Source organism: Notamacropus eugenii, chromosome 2 (assembly GCF_028372415.1).
Source record: "Notamacropus eugenii isolate mMacEug1 chromosome 2, mMacEug1.pri_v2, whole genome shotgun sequence".
NCBI lineage: Eukaryota > Metazoa > Chordata > Mammalia > Diprotodontia > Macropodidae > Notamacropus > Notamacropus eugenii.
In genome coordinates this window covers 11,383,272-11,406,012 of record NC_092873.1, presented here as the reverse complement: position 1 = coordinate 11,406,012, position 22,741 = coordinate 11,383,272, and the positions used below count along the sequence as shown (strand labels likewise).

Genomic DNA, 22,741 nt, shown 5'->3' with positions numbered 1-22,741 from the left:
GGCTGTGATGCTAGGTAAGGTGATGAAAGAAAAAGACTTCAAAAAGTGTGATCAGATTTAGCAGTGAAGATACCATTGGCAACCTTGGAGTAAGCAGTTTGAGTAGAGTTTTAGGGTCACAGTCAGATAAATGGGTTTGAGGAGTGACTGTAAATAACTCTAATATTTAGACAGGGAAAAGGAGGGGAGACACTACATAAAAATATCCTGAAGGGATGCCAAATTCAATGAAGATAGGAGAAATTTTAAAAACCCAGAAATTAAACATATATTGGATAGTGTGGTGTTTATATCACCTTTCATACATCATTGTCCTTAATTTGCACTTTTTGAGCCTAGTATAAAGGTCATGTTATAATATCTGAAATGAGAATACATAAACTCTATAAACTGTTATTTGCATTTTAGATTTTTAATGCATATCGAAAGTTAAAAGGTTAATCATGAAGAATTTAGAGTAAACTTTGAACTACCTTATATTCTACTCACATTAAAATCCGTCCTTGGAATCCTAGCTAACTCTGTGGTGCTGGACAAGCCACCTAACATCTGTGAAATGAGTTTGAGTAATGTTTGTCTCACAAAATGGTTGTGAGGATGCCACAAGATGATGTATATAAAGTGTTGTGAAAACCCTCATGTGTGAGAGAAATGTTAGCCACCGTTATTATTTTAAAGATTTCTGATTTTTTTTTGAATTTTCCCCTACTGTTACTTATTTTACAGGACAAAGTGGTGTGCAAATGATTGGGAGGACGTCACTTAGTCCTCTGAGACAAATAAAGAGGATGACGATTTATCTCCCTTAAACTGTAAGAATATTTTGTTATTGGTTGAACAGCTCAGTAGTGATTGCAAAGGTAAGTACAGTTTAAAATTTCCAAACATAATAACTGTTAAACAGAAATCGAGGACGTGCGTGTATACAAGAAGAGACCATTGCAACCTTATGCCATTCATTCACAACAAAATAGAGGAAAGCCAATCACTGACAGGCCTTGGCCAAGGGGAAAGGGATTGTGTTGATTGCAGGGTCATAAATTTTTCAGCCATCTTCTACTTGTGTCAGTTCAAAAACAATTACTAAGTACCTATTTTGTGCTGAATACACAAAGTTTGTATAAGTTATCTCACTGAGTGTGCAATCTAATAGGGGATATACCCTACCTAGGTAACTCGAATACTGATATGTATATTCATATAAATATAAGTGCATGTGTACCTAAGTAGATATATGTGTACACATGTATATACACGTATATAAATACATATATATGTATTTATATATATAAATATTCATACAAATGCATATTTGTATATATACGCATATGTATGAAATGCACCGTCATAATGCTCTGTGAGCTTCAGTGGGGGAAAGAACACTAACTTTCAAGAAAAAATAACCTGTGTGTGAAGGTAGCATGTGAGTTGAGTTTTAAAGGATAGCTATAGATCATGGGAGTATAGGGAGGTGAAATGAACCTTTAAACGATGGAAACTGAGTAAAAAGGCAGAAAAGTGACAGCGAAAAATCGAGTTTTTCTGGACAGTATTTAGCAGTGAGAATTAAATATGGAAACTTAGGGGATTACAAATTTGCCGAGGGCCGAGATTTTTTCTGTTGCCAAGTCACTTAAACTTGGAGCTTCAGTTTCTTAATCAAGAAAATACCATAGTTCACAGGATTTTTTGGGGGGTGGAATGTATCTTGTAAGCCTCTAAGTGCTATATTATATAATGTGTGTTATTAATACTTCATGGTAGGATAAGGTGCATTAATTTTATTTGCTTGGTTGGTGAAAGGAGAACCATTGAAGAGATTGACTTGACTTCAAGTATCAAGAGATCAGGCAGTGATCTCTTTCATGAAAAGAATGGTTAAATTACTAAAATCTTCCATAAAACGGCACAAAATGTCAACAATCTTGTCAGTGTTCTGCCTAATTTTTGTAATTCTTCTGTCAACATGACATATAGTACAGTGTACTGGACACCATACCAGAAATGGCTAGGTTCAGATTCTGCCTTATACACATACCAATTGTGTGAGTATTAACATGCCTTTTGACTTCTCTGTGCCACAGCTTCTTCCTTTGTTTTGAATCTTTCAGCTTATCATTTCTCTTACCGTCAGCTTCACTTCCTGCTACAATCAGTGTGGCTCCATCTAGCAAGCGAGTTTTGTCTTGTTGCCTCAGTTTTGCTAAACACTGAAATATACGAAGAATTGAAAGTTACCAAGGGAAACCCAATATTCAAATCTGTTGAATCTGTAACTTGACATAACACACGTTACTACCTCTGGGTTAGGTAACAATTTGGCTCCATACCTCTCTGAAGAGTAAAGGGGCAGCTATTTTGCTTAATACTATAAAGAATTTTTCACTTTCCTCTGCTGTTTCAGCTATATTTGTTTCAAGTTACTAGAAGTCTGGCCAATGAATAAACGAAGATTGATATTACCATGTGAATCTTGAACGGTTTTTGCTATTATAAATCTCTAAAGGAGAAGCCGTGTTTCCACAGAACTTTGTAAAATAAAACGCATTTATGATACTTATAAAATCATTCAGTATATTTGAAATATATAGATATTAGGTATAGCATCCATTATATTAATCTTATTTGTCCCATCCAGAGTCCACATCAGAATATTTACTTTCCACATATATTTTTCTCATAATGTGAAGAATTCTGAGTTTTCATATATTTTTTTCTATTAAGTAATTTATCCCTTAGTGATCTTTTATCATTTTCTTCAATGCTCACAGAAAAATAGGTTATTCTGATACACAATGTGAAGTTTTTGACCAAGTAATATTTTGTTATATTCTCCGGATTTATGCTTGGATATTATTTTGCCATTGCAAGAGCATTTCAGTTCTGGGAATACTGCTACTGTCTTGCAGATTTTAAAATACTCGTATTTTTATTTTGTGTTTTTGTCTGTATACATCTTATTAAACTTGTGAAACCTGAGGATGCTGTTCCTGGATAGGACTGATCACTACAACGTGAAAAAAGGCATTGCCCACTACTCACCAGAAAAGTTAAGAGTTTACAAAGCAAGATTCGTGGACTACAGGAAGGATGGCCAGAAACAGGACAAAGGATATGTGAGTTCGTACACCAAAAAGCAGAATGGAACAGAGAACTCCATGGCCTTAGGTATGAAACTCGCGATTTTAAAGAAAGCCTTGGAAGCATTTTTCTTACTGTTGAAGAAATGTGACAGGGAATTTGAGATTAGAAAGGCAAAAGGACTAGGTCATTAAAACAGTATTATTGTTCAGCCTTACTTATTCATTTGCACTCTAGGGATGTAAGGAAGAGATGTATTTTCAGTGAAATTTGAAAATGGTAGCACAATTATTTGTGTTTTATTTTTCAAAATGAAGTAAAAAAGTCAACTCTGAATAATCAATAGTGATGGGAAAATGGATAGAATTTTATGTACATGCCCTTCTACACATTTCTCCAGAGTCATCCCAATGCATCAAAACTCAGGAATAATGAAAAAAGTCTGTTGTTCTAGCTATATAGAATTTATGGAATTCCTTTTCATTGAATACAAAAAAGAAGTTGTACACAAATAAGAATATGACCCATTTTTCATAGAACTATAATGCCCTAAAGTAGCCTGGATAAAAAATGGGTTCCTCACTGATTTTGATGAAGGCTAGAAGGGGGGCAGTGAGACCCTTGCCAAGATCATAGTACAAGGGGCAGTTCACTTCGAATGAATGCAAAGACTCAAGCATTTCTGAACTCAAAGTAAAGATTTACCTTTTTCAGCGGACAAGGGTCCTTAGGGCACCTGCAACCTTATCTGTGTACAGGTAATGTTTCTAGAGCATTTTCTATAGTAAAACATGTGTCAAATAGGCTAACTAGATGATTCAAGGTGGGATTATGGAATGGTTAGTTCTTAAAGGAACATGTAGTTTTGCTACTGGGGAGGTATTTTACCCAGCATGCGTCTGGAAACGAATAAGTGCCACTCCATGGAGGTATGATTTTAGGCCTGAAACCTCACTAAGTCAACTAGTGGTCAGGACTGACCACTGGCCACAGGACTGACTAAAGAATACCGTCCTGATCTCATGAATACCTTGTTGGAGGAGATAAATGAAAGGGAGTGTACTTATATCGAAGTCTAAGATACATATGATTGGTCAGTGAGTAGTGAATGTCATTATGATCAAGTACACAAACAGGTCAGCCAGCATACAGCTGTTTAAACTCATGAATTCTCTAGTTGGAACTTGCTACTGTATCAGTAAATGAGAAAATAGTGGTTGCTGGGGCAGGCTGTGTTCTTGGCCTGGGGGGAAACTGCCTGAGATAGGGTTTTGAGGCTAAGAACAAATGTTATCTTTGAAGAGAAATGTGATTTTAGAATAGGAGTCCAATCACATGCACCCAAGCACCCCATCAATTTCTAACATGTCCTGACTTTGTGGGCCTGTGCAGGCCAACAAATTCTCAGTGCCACAGGTAATACGAAAAGGTAAGCTTCAAGGGGTAGAGCACGGACCACTCTGCATCAATAGAGGGAGTTTCTTGACAATGAGTTCCCTACATGGATTTAGTTCAGCTGAAATGAACATTCTTTTTCTTTTAGACATCCAGATGAGTATATTCAAATGGCATTTATTACTTCCTTCCACTGAACTGTCATTGAAAAAAGGCAATTTTCACCTAGGTTTACTCTGAAACAAGAGGAAGTGAAGCAAGTGACTGCAGAAATGCCATTTGAAAATATTAGACATCAGTTAAGGAAAAAAGAATGATGATGTAAAAAAGTGGAGCTCAACAGAAACTTCAATGCTTTCTCAGAATTCTGGACCTTGAACTGAGAACAGTAGCAAATCATTTGAATCAGGGAAAATGAAATTTAAAAGACACGATTTCCATCTCTTTTTGTTAAGAATATGTATGGGTTGCCTGGAATAGGGAGGTGAGTATTATAGTCTTTTTAATCTTAAGAAAGGGCTATGATTTTTATATCACATAAATCTAAATTGGTCCCAGGTCATAGAAGAGCTCAGAAAGGATTTTGAAAATCACATAAGAGAAATAGAGGGAAATTTGGAAGAGAAAAGAGAGTAAGGCAAAAAAAATCATAGGCAAAATAGGAGTCAACAAGTTCATAAACGAGACCAAAAATATCTTGAAGGAAATAACGTGTTAAAAAAGTGGACTAGACCAAAGGGCAAAAGAGGTGGAAAAAAATCAATGAGGAGAAGAATGCCTTAAAAAGCAGAATCATCCAAATTTTAAAGGAAACTCGAAAGTTCGTTGAGTAAGTGAGTCCTTAAAATTAGAATGGAGCAAACAGAAGATAAAGAGTGTATCAGAAATGAAGAAATGACGAAGCAAAACCAAAAGAATATAAAACACAAAATAATCTGAAATATCTAACCGAAAAACATCTGACCTGGAAAATAGATGCAGGAGGAATAATTGAAAAAATCTTCGACTACTTCAAAGACATGATATAACAAGAGTCTCTACATCATATTTCTAAAAGTTCTAAAGGAGAACTGATATTCTAGATATTCTAGAAACAGAGGATAAAATAGAAATTGAAAGCAGGCACCTATCATCTCCCGGAAGAGATACGAAAAGAAAACCTCCCAGAATGCCATAGCCAAGTTCCAGAGGTCCCAGGTCAAGGATAAAAAGCAGCCAAAAAGAAATCATGCAAATATTGTGGAACAACAATCCCAATACCACAAGAATTGGGCGCTTGGGCAATATAAAAGTCAGAGAACTTGGAATATATTCTAGAGGTCAAAGTAGCAAGGATTAAAACTGAGACTTACTTACCTATCAAAACTGAGTGGGGGAAAATTATATTCAATGATGCAGAGGAATTTAATACATATTTGAGTAAAACAGAGCTCAACAGAAAAAGAATCTTACAAATACAAGACTTAAGAAAAGCATGGAAAGGAAAGTAGGAAAGAGATATCATAAATAACTTATTAAAATGAAACTGTTAACATTACTATATGGAAAAAAATTTGTAACTCATGAGACTTTTCTCATTATGATAGTTGGCGGGCACTGGGTGAGTTGAATATCAAAGGATGGTATTGAAAAGTAATATAAAAGTTGAAAGAGGAATGTACCGGGAGGAGGAGAAAGGAACAAGGGACAGGTGGAAGGGAGCAATTTATCTCACACAAAAGTGGTAAGAGAACGCTTTTACAGTGGACGGGAAGAGGAGGGAGGTGAGAGTGAGAGAGTCAACCTTACCATCATCAGAATTAGCTTAAGGAAGGAATAACATCCACACTCTCTTGGGTATGGACATCTATCTTACCGTACAGGAAAGTAAGGGGAAGGGCATAAGAGGGGGGGATTGACAGAAGGGAAGAAGTTTGGGGGAGGGGGTAATCCAAAGCAAACACTTTGAAGGAGGAACAGGGTGAAATGAGAGACGAGAATAAATGGGAAGTGTGATTGGATGGAGGCAAATATAGTTATTCTTTCACAATATGATTATTTTGGAAGTATTTAGTATGACTTCAAATGTATAACATATATTGAATTGCTTGAATTCTCAATAAAGGTGGGTGGGGAGGGAGGAAGGGAGAGAACTTGGAACTCAAAGTTTTGAAAACAAATGTTATAAAATTGTTTTTACATGGAAATGGGAAATACAACAGGCAATGCAGTTTACCAAGCTACTTCATCCTAAACAAGACATAAAATAAATAATGTCTTAAATAAATAAGTTATGTTCAATCATTTGTAAATAAGTACACATAAATATAAAACAAACAAAAAAATTCCCGTCTAGTATCATTTGAATGTAAAATTACAGTCTAAAAGGCCATGGAAAAGTACAATGGAATTGGTACTTTGTGAAGTATTTCTCCCAATACAGAATCAGCATGATGTAATGAATACAATAAGCCTCAAGTCTTCTGTTTTAGGGAAGCAAAGATTTTCCCGAACTTGAGGAACAATAAGTTGACTAAATCATCTTGAACGATTTCTTAATTTGTAAGGATTCTAGTGTTTGGTAATATTGAGACATTTTCCCAACTCCCAGCAGGAGTTGGGGGAAACTCCTAGAGAGGTTTTGAAAAACAAGTGTTCAAATGTGTTCCCACTGATAATGCTTAAAGTGGTATTTAAATGCTAACTAATAGTAATACTCTTTTTTTCTATGTCAAGTGACTCCTTGGAAACATATCTTAACTCTCATCAATGTTGATAGATGATATCTTCTGTCTTGCAGTTCTCATCAATATTTACCATAAAGAATTAACTTCTTAACATTTATTGAGGATTGGTCCTCTGGAAGGCAGTGGTGGCATATTTTTTTATTGATCACTTATTTCAGTCTGTCCTCTAACCCCTGGGTCTGAAGGAATAATGATCGAGTCCTGTTTAGCTTGTTGGTTTATTCTCTTAAAGCACATGGGGAGCAGGAAGAGGGCCATTTGACAACAGAAGCTCTGAGAAACGATGTGCTGTCCCTGGGTACTGTCACCTGAGTGTTGAGAAAGACCTCTCTGGTTTTCCCTGGCTCTGTAACCCAAAATCCTACCATGTGGCCTTCAAATGGCTATAAATGTAATTACTTTCTCACTGAAGTTTCTGAACATAGAATCAGTGTTCTCATTAGAATGAGAAAGGAAATTTCATGTCTTTCCAAATTCCTTTTGAGATGTCTTGCTGCCTTAGACCTGGCATACCTGAGGAAGAATTTATTAATCTCCTTCGAATATGAATTTCTTTGATATCTGCTCACTGTATTAAGGGCTGAAAAAAAGATGCATGAGAAAATGAGAGATCACAGAAGACAATATGGGATCAAGTGCAAAATGTGGATTGCACAGAGTATCAGAATGAATCAAAGAAATTCTTGGTTTGTCATTTCAGTCTTAATTTTGTTTTTGATTTGTCACTTTACCTCAATAATCATTTCAAGAAATACAATTTGTAGCTCTAATACGTAGAGAATGATGCATTTAATTACAACTGAATTCCAAATAATTTAATGTTATCAGTTTAAAATTAGTCTTTAGTTTGAAAGACCTAAATTGAACTGGTGTAATTTGATAATGTTATTTTATACAGATTAAATACCTTACACAACAATTGGAAGCAGCATTTTCATTTTAAAAACACTTGGGATCAATAAATCAAAATCTTCAAGACGAGGTTTTTTTCATGACAATCTTGCAAAAGAAATGTGACCAGTTGGAAGCAGACAGCAAACACCTGGAAGAAGACGTCGTTACTATTAGACATCATGTGGAAATTCCTATGCTAAAATGCAGCTAAATGGCACAGAATAGAAACATGATCTTGATGAACGAGCATGGCTGGAAATTGATGAAAAACCAAAGAAACTCCATACATTCCTACAGGTAACTTCATTTACCACCACTCTGATTGTGAAATATTTCAATGTAAATGAAATTTTAGGATATTTTTCCCGGTTCTACGCCCACATTAAACATTCTGAGAGATTCTGGAGTTGAAGACAACTTTTGGAATTATACATGTTTTTTGTAATGATCCTAATACTAGCACCAGAGTAAGTACCAAAGTGCAAACTAATGACTAACTTCCTGTAGAAATAGGGCTGTTGTTGCTTTTAGCTAAAATTCAATTCAGATGAACTTTATGATCAGTACTTTCAAAGTTCGAATCTATTTTTAGAAATTCAGAATCGGTCTCTGAATCCCTGACTGAAATTAAAATGAAAGCTAAGAAGTAGACATCTGTTAATTTCCACGATACAACTGGGCAGTTTCTCCTTAATTTCATTCTTTGTTTTCCGTTTGCTTTAGACTCAACAGAGACAGACAAGTTAGAACAATGAAGAGAAAATAAATTATAAATATTTATAATTATAAACTAGAAAATAAGAATGCTTATCTCAGGAACCACATGGAGCAACCAATAAGAGATCTGGAATCCAAACTCTCAGGAATGACAAACTCATATCAAGACGGTACTGAGGGAGAGAGAGAGAGAAACATACCCAGCTTTCTTCTGAAGATTTAAAAATGAGACAATTATTGTCAAACAAATTATACAGGTAAGCTGAGGCAGAGACACTAAGGAAATAATACTTGAGCTTATCAGATTGCTCTTGAACTTTTCGATGTTGATTCTGAACAAATCCTTAACTCACAAACCCATGACACCATTGGGAACTCGGTGTCAAGTGTAGAGATTATATTCGTTAATACAAATGAGTAAACCAATTTTTTTTTCAATGTTAACTAAGTAGACAGGAATGAAGTGTGGTCCATTGGAGAAACGTTTCCTTGGCTGTAGAAGCAGAGGACCTGAATTCAAGTCTTCACTCTGATGCTTACTCCCTGGTCTCTCTCATCCCCTGATCCCGAAACCTCTGGTTCTTTATTCACTGTGTCCATCAGATAAAACACAAACTGAAGAAAATGAGTAATAACCTTCATCTTTAAAAAACAATCTTATGTATCTGCTTTCGAAAGGCTGTTAATGTTCACACTCTTGTAACTTTGGACAAGAGATTCCATAGGCTGATGACAGCAAACAGTGACTGAAGAAAAATGTAGGCAATAGGAAGTCAGAAATATAGATAGTAGGAAATGAGTTCATTGGAATCAGGAAGAAAAAGAAACAAAGAATTCCCTTACTTTCATAAAGTATGAGGGAGGGTATGAAGGCCTCAGTCTGTTCTGGGAGTTCTTATTACTGACTTTTACCCAGACATATGTTTTCCCTCCCTAAATTCATTTATTCAAGAATAGATCATGCTTTTTGCTCTCACCCTTCTTTGCACCTTTTGCTTCCTTTTCTTGGCATGTTGCTATCTTGATATGTAGTCTAAGGATATTCAAAAGTGGTGTGCATAGGATAATGCACAAAGTTAAAAAAATATTTCCAATGCCCAGCAGAAAAACACACCTTCCAGCAAATGTTCAGGAGATGAAGGAGCTCTGCCTTCTAGGACCCTTGACAGTAGGACTCTGACCAGTCTTAATTCATCCTGCTCGTCTTCACTCTCATTTTTAAGCCAAACTGCTCTCTCAGTTACTCTGTATTTTGTCCTGCTCTGTATCCATTCAGGCCATCCGTTGAAATCTCTGTCTTCCTTCAGAAACTTCCACAGGTGTAAAGTCCGGGAAGCTTTCCTGGATTTTGCTCATCTCCCTGATAATCATTTCCCAATAAATTGATTTATTGGTTTCTTTTAAAGGCATACTAAATAAAAACCCTATCAATTCATGTTACAGAGTACCTACTACTACATATATGATAATGTAATCCATCCCAAGGTTTACCAAACTTTGACCTAACAGCCATTTTTTTTCCCTGAAATTTTCAGAAAGGGAAATACTGAACAAATGTTAAATAGAAATGAAAATGATTATATGTAAATGTTCAATTATCCCAGGGATCCCTGAATTCATTGGTCTAGACTCTAGCCCAGGTTCCCTAAAACTGATACAGATTGAACCCGAGTGTCTTTCCCCATCTGGTCTGAGCTACCTAGAGACTTTTTTATTCGTTTCTCAACAAAAACAATCATCACCTTATTGCCAGGATTTGATTGATCCCCACAAGAATGTACACATACGGACCAACTTTGATCACATCCAGTAGCATAAGCTATCCCTCTCTCCTGGAAATTAAACCCATCTTCCAGTTGCCAATAACAATTCCAGTGTATCCTTCCTCAACCTGAAAATGCTTCCAGTATGTATGTCCTTGTGCTTGAGTCCAGATTCAGTGTGTCTGACTGTGGCTGATGATACCGGTTCCGATAGGCAATGGTCTACCTCACTTTAGGCAGAAATGGTCCTTGTGAGTAGTTGTGAACAAATTTGGGTATCCTGTGTTTCCTTTGAGCTATCTCAATTCAGATTTGTTCACAGAGCACAACAACTTTTGTGATGTGGGCACCCCATGATGAGCAGTCCTGTGCCAGTGTCTCCGATGTCACATAATGAATTCCAGAGTTCTTAAGAGAGACCATGAGAATGTCCTTGCATTGCTTCTTCTAACCACCGTGTGAATGCTTGCCCTTGGTGAGTTCTTCATAAAAGAGTCTTTTTTGCAAGCGTAAGTTTTTCATTCCAACCATATAACCAGCCCATCAGAGTTGGAGAGTTTGAAGGCCTGAAAGTTCAATATCTAGAAAAGACCTCAGTCTGGTTCTTTGGCCTTCTAGATAATCTTCAGAATCATCCTAATACCATTCAAATAGAAGAGATTCCGTTCCCCGGCATGGACCTGCTATAGTGTCCAGGTTTCAGAGGCGTACAAGAGTATAATACCGTTTCTCTCCCATAATATTCTTCGGACCCTCCCAAACACTGAGTTAGGTCAGTCAGTGCCTGTGTCAACCTCATTACCAAGGCTGTGGTGCTAGGTCAGATGATGAAAGAGAAAGACTTCAAAAAGTGCAATCGGATTTAGCAGTGAAGATACCATTGGCAACCTTGGGGTAAGCAGTTTGAGTAGAGTTTTAGGGTCACAGTCAGATAAATGGATTTGAGGTGTGACTGTAAATAACTCTAATATTTAGACGGGGAAAATGAGGGGAGACACTACATAAAAATAACCTGAAAGGATGCCAAATTCAATGAAGATAGGAGAAATTTTAAAAACCCAGAAATTAAACATATATTGGATAGTTTGGTGTTTATATCACCTTCATACGTCATTGTCCTTTATTTTCACTTTTCGAGCCTAGTATAAAGGTCATGTTATAATATCTGAAATGAGAATACATAAACTCTATAAACTGTTATTTGCATTTTAGATTTGTAATGCACATTGAAAGTTAAAAGGTTCATCATCAAGAATTTAGATTAAACTTTGAACTACCTTATCTTCTACTCACATTAAAATCCGTCCTTGGAATCCTAGCTAACTCTGTGGTGCTGGACAAGCCACCTAACAACTGAGAAATGAGTTTGAGTAATGCTTGTCTCACAAAATGGCTGTGAGGATGCCACAAGATAATGTATATAAAGTGTTATGAAAACCTTCATGTGTGAGAGAAATGTTAGCCACTGTTATCTTTTTAAAGTTTTCTGATTTTTTTTGAATTTTCCCCTACTGTTACCTATTTTACAGGACAAAGTGCTGTGCAAATGACTGGGATGACCTCACTTAGTCCTCTGAGACAAAGATAAAGGATGAAGATTTATCTCCCTTAAAGTGTAAGAATATTTTGTTATTGATTGAACAGCTTAGTGTCGATTGCAAAGGTAAGTACAGTTTAAAATTTCGAAACATAATAACTACTAAACAGAAATCAAGGATGTGCGTGTATACAAGAAGATACTACTGCAATCCTATCCCATTCATTCACAGCAAAATAGAGGCAAGCCAATCACTGAAAGGCCTTGGCCAAGGCAAAAGGGATTGTGTTGATTGCAGGGTCATAAATTTTTCAGCCATCTTCTACTTGTGTCAGTTCAAAAAGAAGTATTAAGTACCTATTTTGTGCTAAATAGACAAAGTTTGTATAAGTTATCTCACTGAATATGCAATCTAATAGGGGCTATACCCTACCTAAGTAACTCGAATACCGATATGTATATTCATATAAATATAAGTGCATGTGTACATAAGTAGATATATGTGTACACATGTCCTATATATGTATTTATATATATATATATTCATACAAATGTATATTTGTGTATATACACATATGCATGAGAAGCACAGTCATAATGCTCTGCGAGTTTCAGTGGGGGAAAGAACACTAACTTTCAAGAAAAAATAACCTCTGTGTGAAGGTAGCATGTGAGTTGAGTTTTAAAGGATAGGTATGAATTCAGTAGCTATAGATCCTGGGAGTATACGGAGGTGAAATGAACCTTTGAACTATGGAAACTGAGTAAAAAGGCAGAAAAGTGACAGCGAAAAATCGAGTTTTTCTGGACATTATTTAGCAGTGAGAATTAAATATGGAAACTTAGGGGATTATAAATTACCCGAGGGCCTAGATTTTGTCTGTTGCCAAGTCATTTAACCTTGAAGCTTCAATTTCTTAATCAAGAAAATATCATACTTCACAGCATTTTTTTTTTGGAGGATGTATCTTGTAAGCCTCTAACTGTTGTATTATATAATGTGTGTTATTAATATTTCATGGTAGGGTAAGGTGCATTAATTTTATTTGCTTGGTTGGTGAAAGGAGAACCATTGAAGAGATTGACTTGACTTCAAGTATCAAGATGTCAGGCAGTGATCTCTTTCATGAAAACAATGGTTAAATTACTGAAATCTTCCATAAAATGGCCCAAAATGTCAACAATCTTGTCAGTGTTCTGCCTAATTTTTGTAATTCTTCTGTCAACATGACATATAGTACAGTGTCCTGGACACCATACCAGGAACAGCTAGCTTCAGATTCTGCCTTATACACATACCAATTGTGTGAGTATTAACATGTCCTTTGACTTCTCTGTGCACAGCTTCTTCTTTTGTTTTGAATGTTTCAGCTTATCATTTCTCTTACCGTCAGCTTCACTTCCTGCTACAATCAGTGTGGCTCCATCTAGCAACCGAGTTTTTCTTGTTGCCTCAGTTTTGCTAAACACTGAAATACATGAAGAATTGAAAGCTACCAAGGGAAAAAAAATATTCAAATCTGTTGAGTCTGTAACTTGACATAACACACGTTACTACCTCTGGGTTAGGTAACAATTTGGCTCCATGCCTCTCTGAAGAGCAAAGGGGCAGCTCTTTTGCTTAATACTCTGAAGAATTTTTCGCTTTGCTGTTTCAGCTATATTTGTTTCAAGGTACTAGAAGTCTGGCCAATGAATAAATGAAGATTGATATTACCATATGAATCTTGCATGGTTTTTGGTATTATACATCTCTGAAGGAGAAGCCGTGTTTCCACACAACTTTGTAAAATAAAACGCATTTATGATACTTATAAAATCATTCAGTATATTTGAAATATATAGATATTAGGTATATCATCTATTATATTAATCTTATTTGTCCCATCCAGAGTACACATCAGAATATTTTCTTTCCACACATATTTTTCTCATACTGTGAAGAATTCTGAGCTTTCATGTTTTTTTCTGTTAAGTAATTTATCCCTCAGGGATCTTTTTTCATTTTCTTCAATGCTCATAGACAAATAGGTTATTCTGATATGCAATGTGATTTTTTTGACAAAGTAATATTTTGATATATTCTCCGGATTTATGCGTGAATATTATTTTGCCATTGCAAGAGTATTTCAGTTCTGGGAATACTGCTACTGTCTTGCAGATTTTAAAATACTCGTACTTTCATTTTGTGTTTTTGTCTGTATACATCTTATTAAACTTGTGAAACTTGAGGATGCTGTTCTTGGATAGGACTGATCAATACAACGTGAAAAAGGAATTGCCCACTACTCACCAGAAAAGTTAAGAGTTTATAAACCAAGATTCATGGAATTACCAGAAACAGGGCAAAGGATATCTGGGTTCAAGCACCAAAAAGCAGAATGGAACAGAGAACTCCGTTGCCTCAGGTATGAGACTCGAGATTTTAAATAAAGCCTTGGAAGCATTTTTCTTACTGTTGAAGAAAGGTGACAGAGGATTTCAGGTTAGAAGGGCAAAAGGACTACGTCATTAAAGCAGTATTATTTTTGAGCCTTACTTTTTCATTTGTACTCTAGGGATATCAGGAAGAGATGCATTTTTAGTAAAATTTGAAAATTGTAGCAGAATTATTTGTGTTTTATTTTTCAAAATGAAGTAAAAAAAATCAACTCTGAATAATCAATAATAATGGGAAAATGGGTAGAATTTTATATACGTCCCCCTCTACACTTTTCTCCAGTCATCCCAATGTGTCAAAACTCAGGAATAATGAAAAAAATCTGTTGTTCTAGCTAAATAGAATGTATGGAATTTCTTTTCATTGAATACAAAAAAGAAGTTGTACACAAATAAGAATATGACCCATTTTTGATAGAAGTATAATGGCCTCGAGTAGCCTGGATAAAAAATGTGTTCCTCACTGATTTTGATGAAGGCTAGAAGGGGGGGCAGTGAGACCGTTCCCAAGATCATAGTACAAGCGGCAGTTCCCTTCGAATGAATGCAAGGACTCAAGCATTTTTGAACTCAAAGTAAAGATTTACATTTTTCAGCAGGCAAGGGTCCTTAGGGCACCTGCAACCTCATCTGTGTACAGGTAATGTTTCTAGAGCATTTTCTATAGTAAAACATGGGCCAAATAGGCTCTTAAAGGAACATGTAGTTTTGCTACTGTGGAGGTATTTTACCCAGCATTCGTCTGGAAACGAATAAGGGCCACTCCATGGAGGTATGATTTTAGGCCTGAAACATCACTAAGTCAGCTAGTGGTCAGGACTGACCACTGACCGCAGGACTGACTAAGGAATACCGTCCTGCTCTCATGAATATCTTGCTGGAGAAGATAAATGAAAGGTAGTGTACTTATATGCAAGTCTAAGACACATATGATTGGTCAGTGAGTAGTAAATGTCATGATGAAGTACACAACCAGGTCAGCCAGCATACAGCTGTTTAAACTCATGAATTCTATAGTTGGAGCTTGCTATGGTATCAGTAAATGAGAAAATAGTTGTTGCTGGGGCAGGCCGTGTCCTTGGACTGGGGAGGAACTGCCTGAAATAGTGTTTTGAGGCTAAGAACAAATGTTATCTTTGAAGAGAAATGTGATTTTGGAATTGGAGTCCAATCACATCCAGTCAAGCACCCCATCAATTTCTGACATGTCCTGACTTTGTGGGCCTGTGCAGACCAATAAATTCTCAGTGCCACAGGTAATTCAAAAAGGTAAACTTCAAAGGGCAGAGCACGGACCACTCTGCATCAATAGAGGGAGTTTCTTGACAATGAGTTCCCTACATGGATTTAGTTCCCCTGAAATGAACGTTCTTTTTCCTTTAGACATCCAGATGAGTATATTCAAATGGCATTTATTACTTCCTTCCACTGAACTGTCATTGAAAAAAGGCAATTTTTACCTAGGTTTATTCTGAAACAAGAGGAAATGAAGCAAGTGACTGCAGAAATGCTATTTGAAAATATTAGACATCAGTTAAGGAAAAAAGAATGATGATGTAAAAAAGTGGAACTCAACAGAAACTTCAATGCTTTCTCAGAATTCTGGACCTTGAACTGAGAACAGTAGCAAATCATTTGAATCAGGGAAAATGGAATTTAAAAGTCACTATTTCCATCTCTTTTTGTTAAGAATACTTATGGGTTTCCTGGAAATAGGGAGGTGAGTATTATAGTCTCTTTAATCATAAGAAAGGGATACGATTTTTATATCACACAAGTATAAATTGGTCTCAGGTCATAGAAGAGCTCAGAAAGGATTTTGAAAATCACATAAGAGAAATAGAGGGAAACTGGGAAGAGAAAGGAAAGTAAGGCAAAAAGAATCATACGCAAAATAGGAGTCAAAAATTTCTTAAACGAGACCAAAAGCATCTTGAAGGAAATAACGTGTTAAAAAGAAATGGACTAGACGAAATGGCAAAAGAGGTGGAAAAAATCAATGAGGAGAAGAATGCCTTAAAAAGCAGAATCATCCAAATTTGAAAGGAAATTCAAGAGTTCGTTGAATAAGTGATTCCTTAAAATTAGAATGGAGCAAATCGAAGCTAACGAGTGTATCAGAAATCAAGAAATTACTAAGCAAAACCAAAAGAATATAAAACAGAATATAATCTGAAATATCTAACTGAAAAGGCATCTGACCTGGAAAAATAGATGCAGGAGGGATAATTGAAAAATTCTTCGACTACTTTAAAGACATAATATAAAATGAGTCTCTACATCCATATTTCTAGAAGTTCTAAAGGAGAACTGATATTCTAGATATTCTAGAAACAGAGGATAAAATAGAAATTGAAAGCAGGCACCTATCATCTCCTGGAAGAGATATGAAAAGGAAAACTCCCAGAATGTCATAGCCAACTTCCAGAGTTCCCAGGTCAAGGATAAAATATTGGAAGCAGCCAGAAAGAAATCATCCAAATATTGTGGAACAACAATCCCGATAACATAAGAATTGGGCGCCTGGGTATTAACAAAAGTCAGAGAAGTTGGAATATATTCTAGAGGTCAAAGTAGCAAGGATTAAAACTGAGACTTACTTACCTATCAAAATTGAGTGGGGGAAAATTATATTCAATGATGCAGAGGAATTTAATACATATTTGAGTAAAACAGAGCTCCACAGAATAAGAATCTTGCAAATACAAGACTTAAGAAAAGCATGGAAAGGAAAGTAGGAAAGAGATATCATAAATAACTTATTAAAATGAAACTGTTAACATTCCTACATGGAAAAATATTTGTAACTCATGAGACTTGTCTCATTATGATAGCTGGCGGGCACTGGGTGAGCTGAATATCAAAGGATGGTATTGAAATGTAATATAAAAGTTGAGAGAGGAATGTACCGGGAGGAGGAGAAAGGGACAGGTGGAATGGAGTAATTTATCTCACACAAAAGTGGTAAGAGAACGCTTTTACGATGGAAGGGAAGAGGAGGGAGGTGAGAGTGAGAGAGTCAACCTTACCATCATCAGAATTAGCTTAAGGAAGGAATAACATCCACACTCTCTTGGGTATGGACATCTATCTTACCGTACAGGAAAGTAAGGGGAAGGGCATAAGAGGGGGGGATTGACAAAAGGGGAGAAGTTTGGGGGAGGGGGTAATCCAAAGCAAACACTTTGAAGGAGGGACAGGGTGAAATGAGAGACGAGAATAAATGGCAAGTGTGATTGGATGGAGGGAAATATAGCTACTCTTTCACAATATGATTATTTTGGAACTATTTAGTATGACTTCAAATGTCTAACATATATTGAATTGCTTGAATTCTCAATAAAGGTGGGTGGGGAGGGAGGAAGGGAGAGAACTTGGAACACAAAGTTTTGAAAACAAATGTTATAAAATTGTTTTTCCGTGTAAATGGGAAATACAACAGGCAACGCAGTTTACCAAGCTACCTCATCCTAAACAAGACATAAAATAAACAATGTCTTAAATAAATGAGTTATGTTCAATCATTTGTAAATATGCACACATAAATATAAAACAAAAAAAAATTCCTGTATAGTAGCGTTTGAATGTAAAATTACAGTCTAAAAGGCCATGGAAAAGTACAATGGAATTCATACTTTGTGAAGTATTTCTCCCAATACAGAATCAGCATGATGTAATGAATACAATAAGCCTCAAGTCCAGAAAGATCTGGTTTCAAATGTTGACACAGAGTTCATCTTACCTGACTCTGAGCCAGAGGTCTGAAATTGGCCCGAATTTCTCCACAAAACTCAGTCCTGGGGGAATCTATTTGACACCAATGATCTCTCCTCACCTTCCATAAGAATGTAAGTTCCAGAGAAATCCTCTCTTTTTGCAGAGAGTATTTCCTTACCTGAAAATTCTTGGCGAATGAAATTTCAAGATCATTCCGTTTTGCTCTTTCTTACATTACACTTTAGTATACATCCCTCACTATTTCAGAATAGTTCGTTGCTCTCTAGGATCTTTATCTTTTACTTATTTTCTTATTGATTTACGTAAAATTATTCAAGTCTTTCTACATGGGGGAAAGGCAAAGTCTTCATAAGTCAGAGCACTGGATGGAACCTGTTAATCACATGAAATTCAGTAAGAATGAATACAAAATTATATAATTAAATACAAAATAGTTTCATATGCATAAATTGGAAGAAATAGAATTGGACAGCATTTTGTCTGAGAAGATGTTAATCTTAGTCAGTTCTAAACTGAAGCTGAGTTAGTACTGTTATCTGAGAACCCAAAAGCTAGTGTAATTTTGCATCCTATTCAGAGAAGCATAGCTTTCAAAACAGACAAGGTGAAAATCCCTGTGTACTCTGAAGTGAATAGATTTACTTATCCTGATTAATTCATTTGTGACTCTCACAGAATTATGATAAATAGTAAGAACGATGCCTAACAGGAAGACCCTGGGGGTCCATGACTTGTGAAGATCTGTTAAAGGAACTAAAGATATTGATTCTTATGTCTTCAGGATTTTGAAGGACAGTCATTTTGAAGAAAGATGAAGCATTCTGTGCTTCAGACTGAGGATCAGAGCTCGGAGCAATGGATCAGAGTTTCCAAAATGTACATTTTTAGGGTGAATGTCAGGAAAAAATTGTTAACCAACAGAAACATCTTGAAACAGAATGCGCTCACTTGAGACGTGGTGGCCACCCCCACCTGTGAAGACTTCAGGTTGAGGCTTGTAAGAGTTAGGTCCCTAAGAATTGATAAGGCTTGCCTTGGTTACTGACTGAGGTTGCTTTCCATCTTTGAAGTGCTATAATATTTTGGCTTTTCATTTTCGGTAGCCTGCATTTCTTTGAATCTATAAAGCTATTTTCCTTGCTTTTTCACATTCTATATTCCAGTTGAAGGTCAAATGTTGTTGCTGACTTTGGAAGGAAAAAAGATGATTAAAAATTTTCTGAAATTGTTGTCCCCAGGACGAAGAAGAGCTCATCTCAAAGAGACTTTTTTCTGGAGCTGAAAGCCAGAGTTGAACAAGGTGGAATTGTGAATAATCCTCTTGGAAGCAGAAAGAAAAAGAAGTAGCTTCTTCCCAAATCACTGAGATTTCTGAGGTATTCACTTTGATCACTTTCCAACCTAAGTCCGTATTTTAAAAATCAGGATCGTGCTTCTTCATTTTGGGACATATTTGTCATCCTCAGTCCCGTCCATCTGTCTACAGCACACAAGTCGGGACATGGCTGGTTATCAAAATCCGCACACGCTGTTTGTTAAGTTTGGTTGTTCCTTTTTCCTTTTTCATTCAATGGCCATTCCTGAGACCCAACTCTACTTCAACTCAAAAAATTCCTGGATTTCAGTAATGCCTTTGCCTTTTCTGGTCAGAGAAAAGGAGGAGATCATCAGTGTCATTAACCCCTAAATTAGTGGGAGAAAGGAATGCAAAGAGGTAGAAAGTGACAGCTCCAAAACAAACCATTTTTATTCCTTGATTAAGTGATTCATCTCTTTGTACTTTTCACGAGAGAGATTAAGGGTTACTATTTATATATGTAGAGAGAGAGAGACCAAATACATATAAATAGAGCAATAATATATAATAATATATAATATGTAATATAATAATATAATATATATACATATATATATATATACATATATATGTATATACACACACACACATATTATTAATTTGCTGTATTTCACTTTGTTGTCTCATTCATGTTCCATGAAAGAGAAGTAAAAAAATATTTGCCGCAGAAAAACTTTTCTTAGATTCCTGACCTCTGGCTTTATCTGTGACCTGAATTCCTACATTCGTTCTAATTCAATATTGCTCACCATGATAGTAATACATATTCATCAAATTCTAAATTTACAATTTTGCATTTTCATATTTTCTTCAAAAGTTGTTTGAAGGAAATCATTTGTGTTGGTGGCCCCCAGTAATCCTTGGTTAACGGTGCCTTGGAGTGCTGGTTTTAACTCAGCTGAAACCTCCTCATACCCTCCTGCTAGACTCCCAGAAAGGATGTCACAGAATGGAGCTAATAAGCTTTTTGATATAACTCTTTCCACCAGTCCTGAATGGGGAACAATGATCCTGGACCAGTTTTACTATGATAGGAGTGCAATATGCACTTTTTACACTTTGGCCTCAGTAATGCTTTCATCATTCTTTTAAAATATGATGGTGAAGGGTAGGTTACCATCACGAGGAGACCGCACTGCAGATCTCACTTTTTCCATCCCGAAAATGAGAGGTTTTGACTTAACAACTTCTAAAAGTTTTAAATCAGTGTTGCTGTGAAAACGTTACAGCTATCAGCAAAGAGAATTTTCTGAGGACTTCTACTAAGAAATTTATGACTTATCACTTCATTGTTCTGGAGATAATATAATTGTAACAAGACAATGATTCTAAACGTAGGACAAATGCTTGTCTTCAGCTCCTAAGAGGAATTAGCTATTCCAACAGCATCTTTGATTTGGAGTTTGAAGAGATGTGGTTTGAAACACTGCTACTACTACGTACTGAGTGTGACAATGGGCAGGTTATTCAGTAATGTGTCCTACCGTAAATCCTGATGTGTAAAATGGGGAGAATAATATAAATATTTCCTTCATAAGTGTGTTGCAAATTTTAGCCGTGATAATATATTGGAAGAACTTTCTAAAATACCTTAAAAGGCAATGTGGCATGAAGACTTCACACAGGCCTGAAAGGATTTATTAGAAGTGATGATTAGTGATACGAGCAGAACCAGGAAAACTCTGTACACAGAAAAAACCACAGTGTGCCACGAATTTTTCTGGTACACTTAGTAATTCATTGCCATGCAAGTACCTAAAAAATTCTGAATGGCCTTTAGAGGCAAAACGCCTTGCACATCCTGAGACAGAAATACTGAACTGGATCACAGAATGAAGCAGACCATTTTCCTTTGGATTACGTTTTGTTTTATGGTTTCTCCCATTCATTTTAATTGTTCTCTGCAACGTGACAAACAGGAAAATGTGTTTAATAGGAATGTACGTGTAGAACCTATATAAGATTGTACACAGAATCAGGGAGAGAGTGTGTAGAGAGAGGTGATGGAGGAGGAGGAAAGGGAAAACATCTAACCTATATGGAAGTGACTGTAGAACACAGAAAACAAAAAAATAATTTAATATATAAAAAAGGCAATGTGTAAATATTAAATATTTTTATTTTTATTGTAGCGCTTTGACTAAGCAGTTTGGAATAGAATGGATACAGCAAAGGAAATAAAATATGCTGAAAGGCAGCTTCGTGGGACTAGACGTTCACTTCATATCTTCTGATTGATGAAGCACTTTTAAGACCTGTTCTTTATGAAAACTGAGTCTGACAGAAATGTGAAATAGGTGAAACTCCCTTAATTTAATTTTTTCTGAGGAAACTCTGCTTCTTGATATCTTAGCATTTATTTTGAATTACTAAAGAAAATCAGAATACATAATTTTTTTTGAGTAATAATTTTTTCTGTTTGTTATATTTAGATTCCTAATGGCAATGAGAAAGAAAAAAATGTCTGTTGCATAAAAATCTAATCCTACACGACGAAGTTGCCAACCTCAAACTCGAACTAGACACAGTAATAATTAAGGATGAAGAAAAAGAATGTCATTGTATGGAAGATATAAAAGTTTGAAAATAAAAGATTGTGGAGCTTCAAAAGAATTACAACTGAATGCAGAAGTCTTAAGAAAAATTACATTCCAGTGCAGTGGAAAAGTACATGATCTGACGACTGAAAATGCAGTGCTGAACTTTAAATTGGACAATGCAAAGCAGAGACAGACTAGAGAGGGTAATTGCATCATGTAGTTCCCATGTGATTTCTGCTGTTCTCGATCATGAGCAAAGTCAGCCATCAAACTAGCCCACGAACATTCCTTTCAGGGAGAATGAGATGAGTGGCTTTGTTTACAATACAAGCTATCATGACACGCCTAGCTTAAGAGAGAACAATGGTGTCCTTCCTCATGAGCTGTCTAAAGCTGAAAGAAAAACCAGTAGTTTACAGCATGAGCTGTCTGGTGCACGATTGCCTCAGGGAAAAGATACTCATTTGAAAAGCATACAGAGAGAATTAAACCTTGCCCAACAGAAGAAAAGGCACTTCAACACACAAATCAACTGAAAAAGGGGAAAGTGAACA

General features: G+C 36.0%; 1 long non-coding RNA gene across 6 annotated transcripts; it reads left to right on the top strand.

Moving 5' to 3' along the window:
• The first annotated feature begins 2,931 nt into the window (after positions 1–2,931).
• On the top strand, positions 2,932–22,727 carry LOC140524364 (uncharacterized). Of its 6 annotated transcripts, XR_011973696.1 has the most exons (9): positions 4,751–4,960; positions 8,101–8,393; positions 8,820–9,070; positions 10,899–11,051; positions 12,106–12,239; positions 14,364–14,521; positions 19,529–19,666; positions 21,780–21,944; positions 22,080–22,727. It is a non-coding gene; the product is annotated as an uncharacterized lncRNA (long non-coding RNA). The 6 variants fall into 6 exon arrangements; XR_011973697.1 differs by lacking the exon at positions 19,529–19,666 and having other exon boundaries at positions 4,752–4,960; XR_011973694.1 differs by lacking the exons at positions 19,529–19,666; positions 21,780–21,944; positions 22,080–22,727 and adding an exon at positions 16,017–18,152 and having other exon boundaries at positions 4,753–4,960.
• Positions 22,728–22,741: the final 14 nt, after the last annotated feature.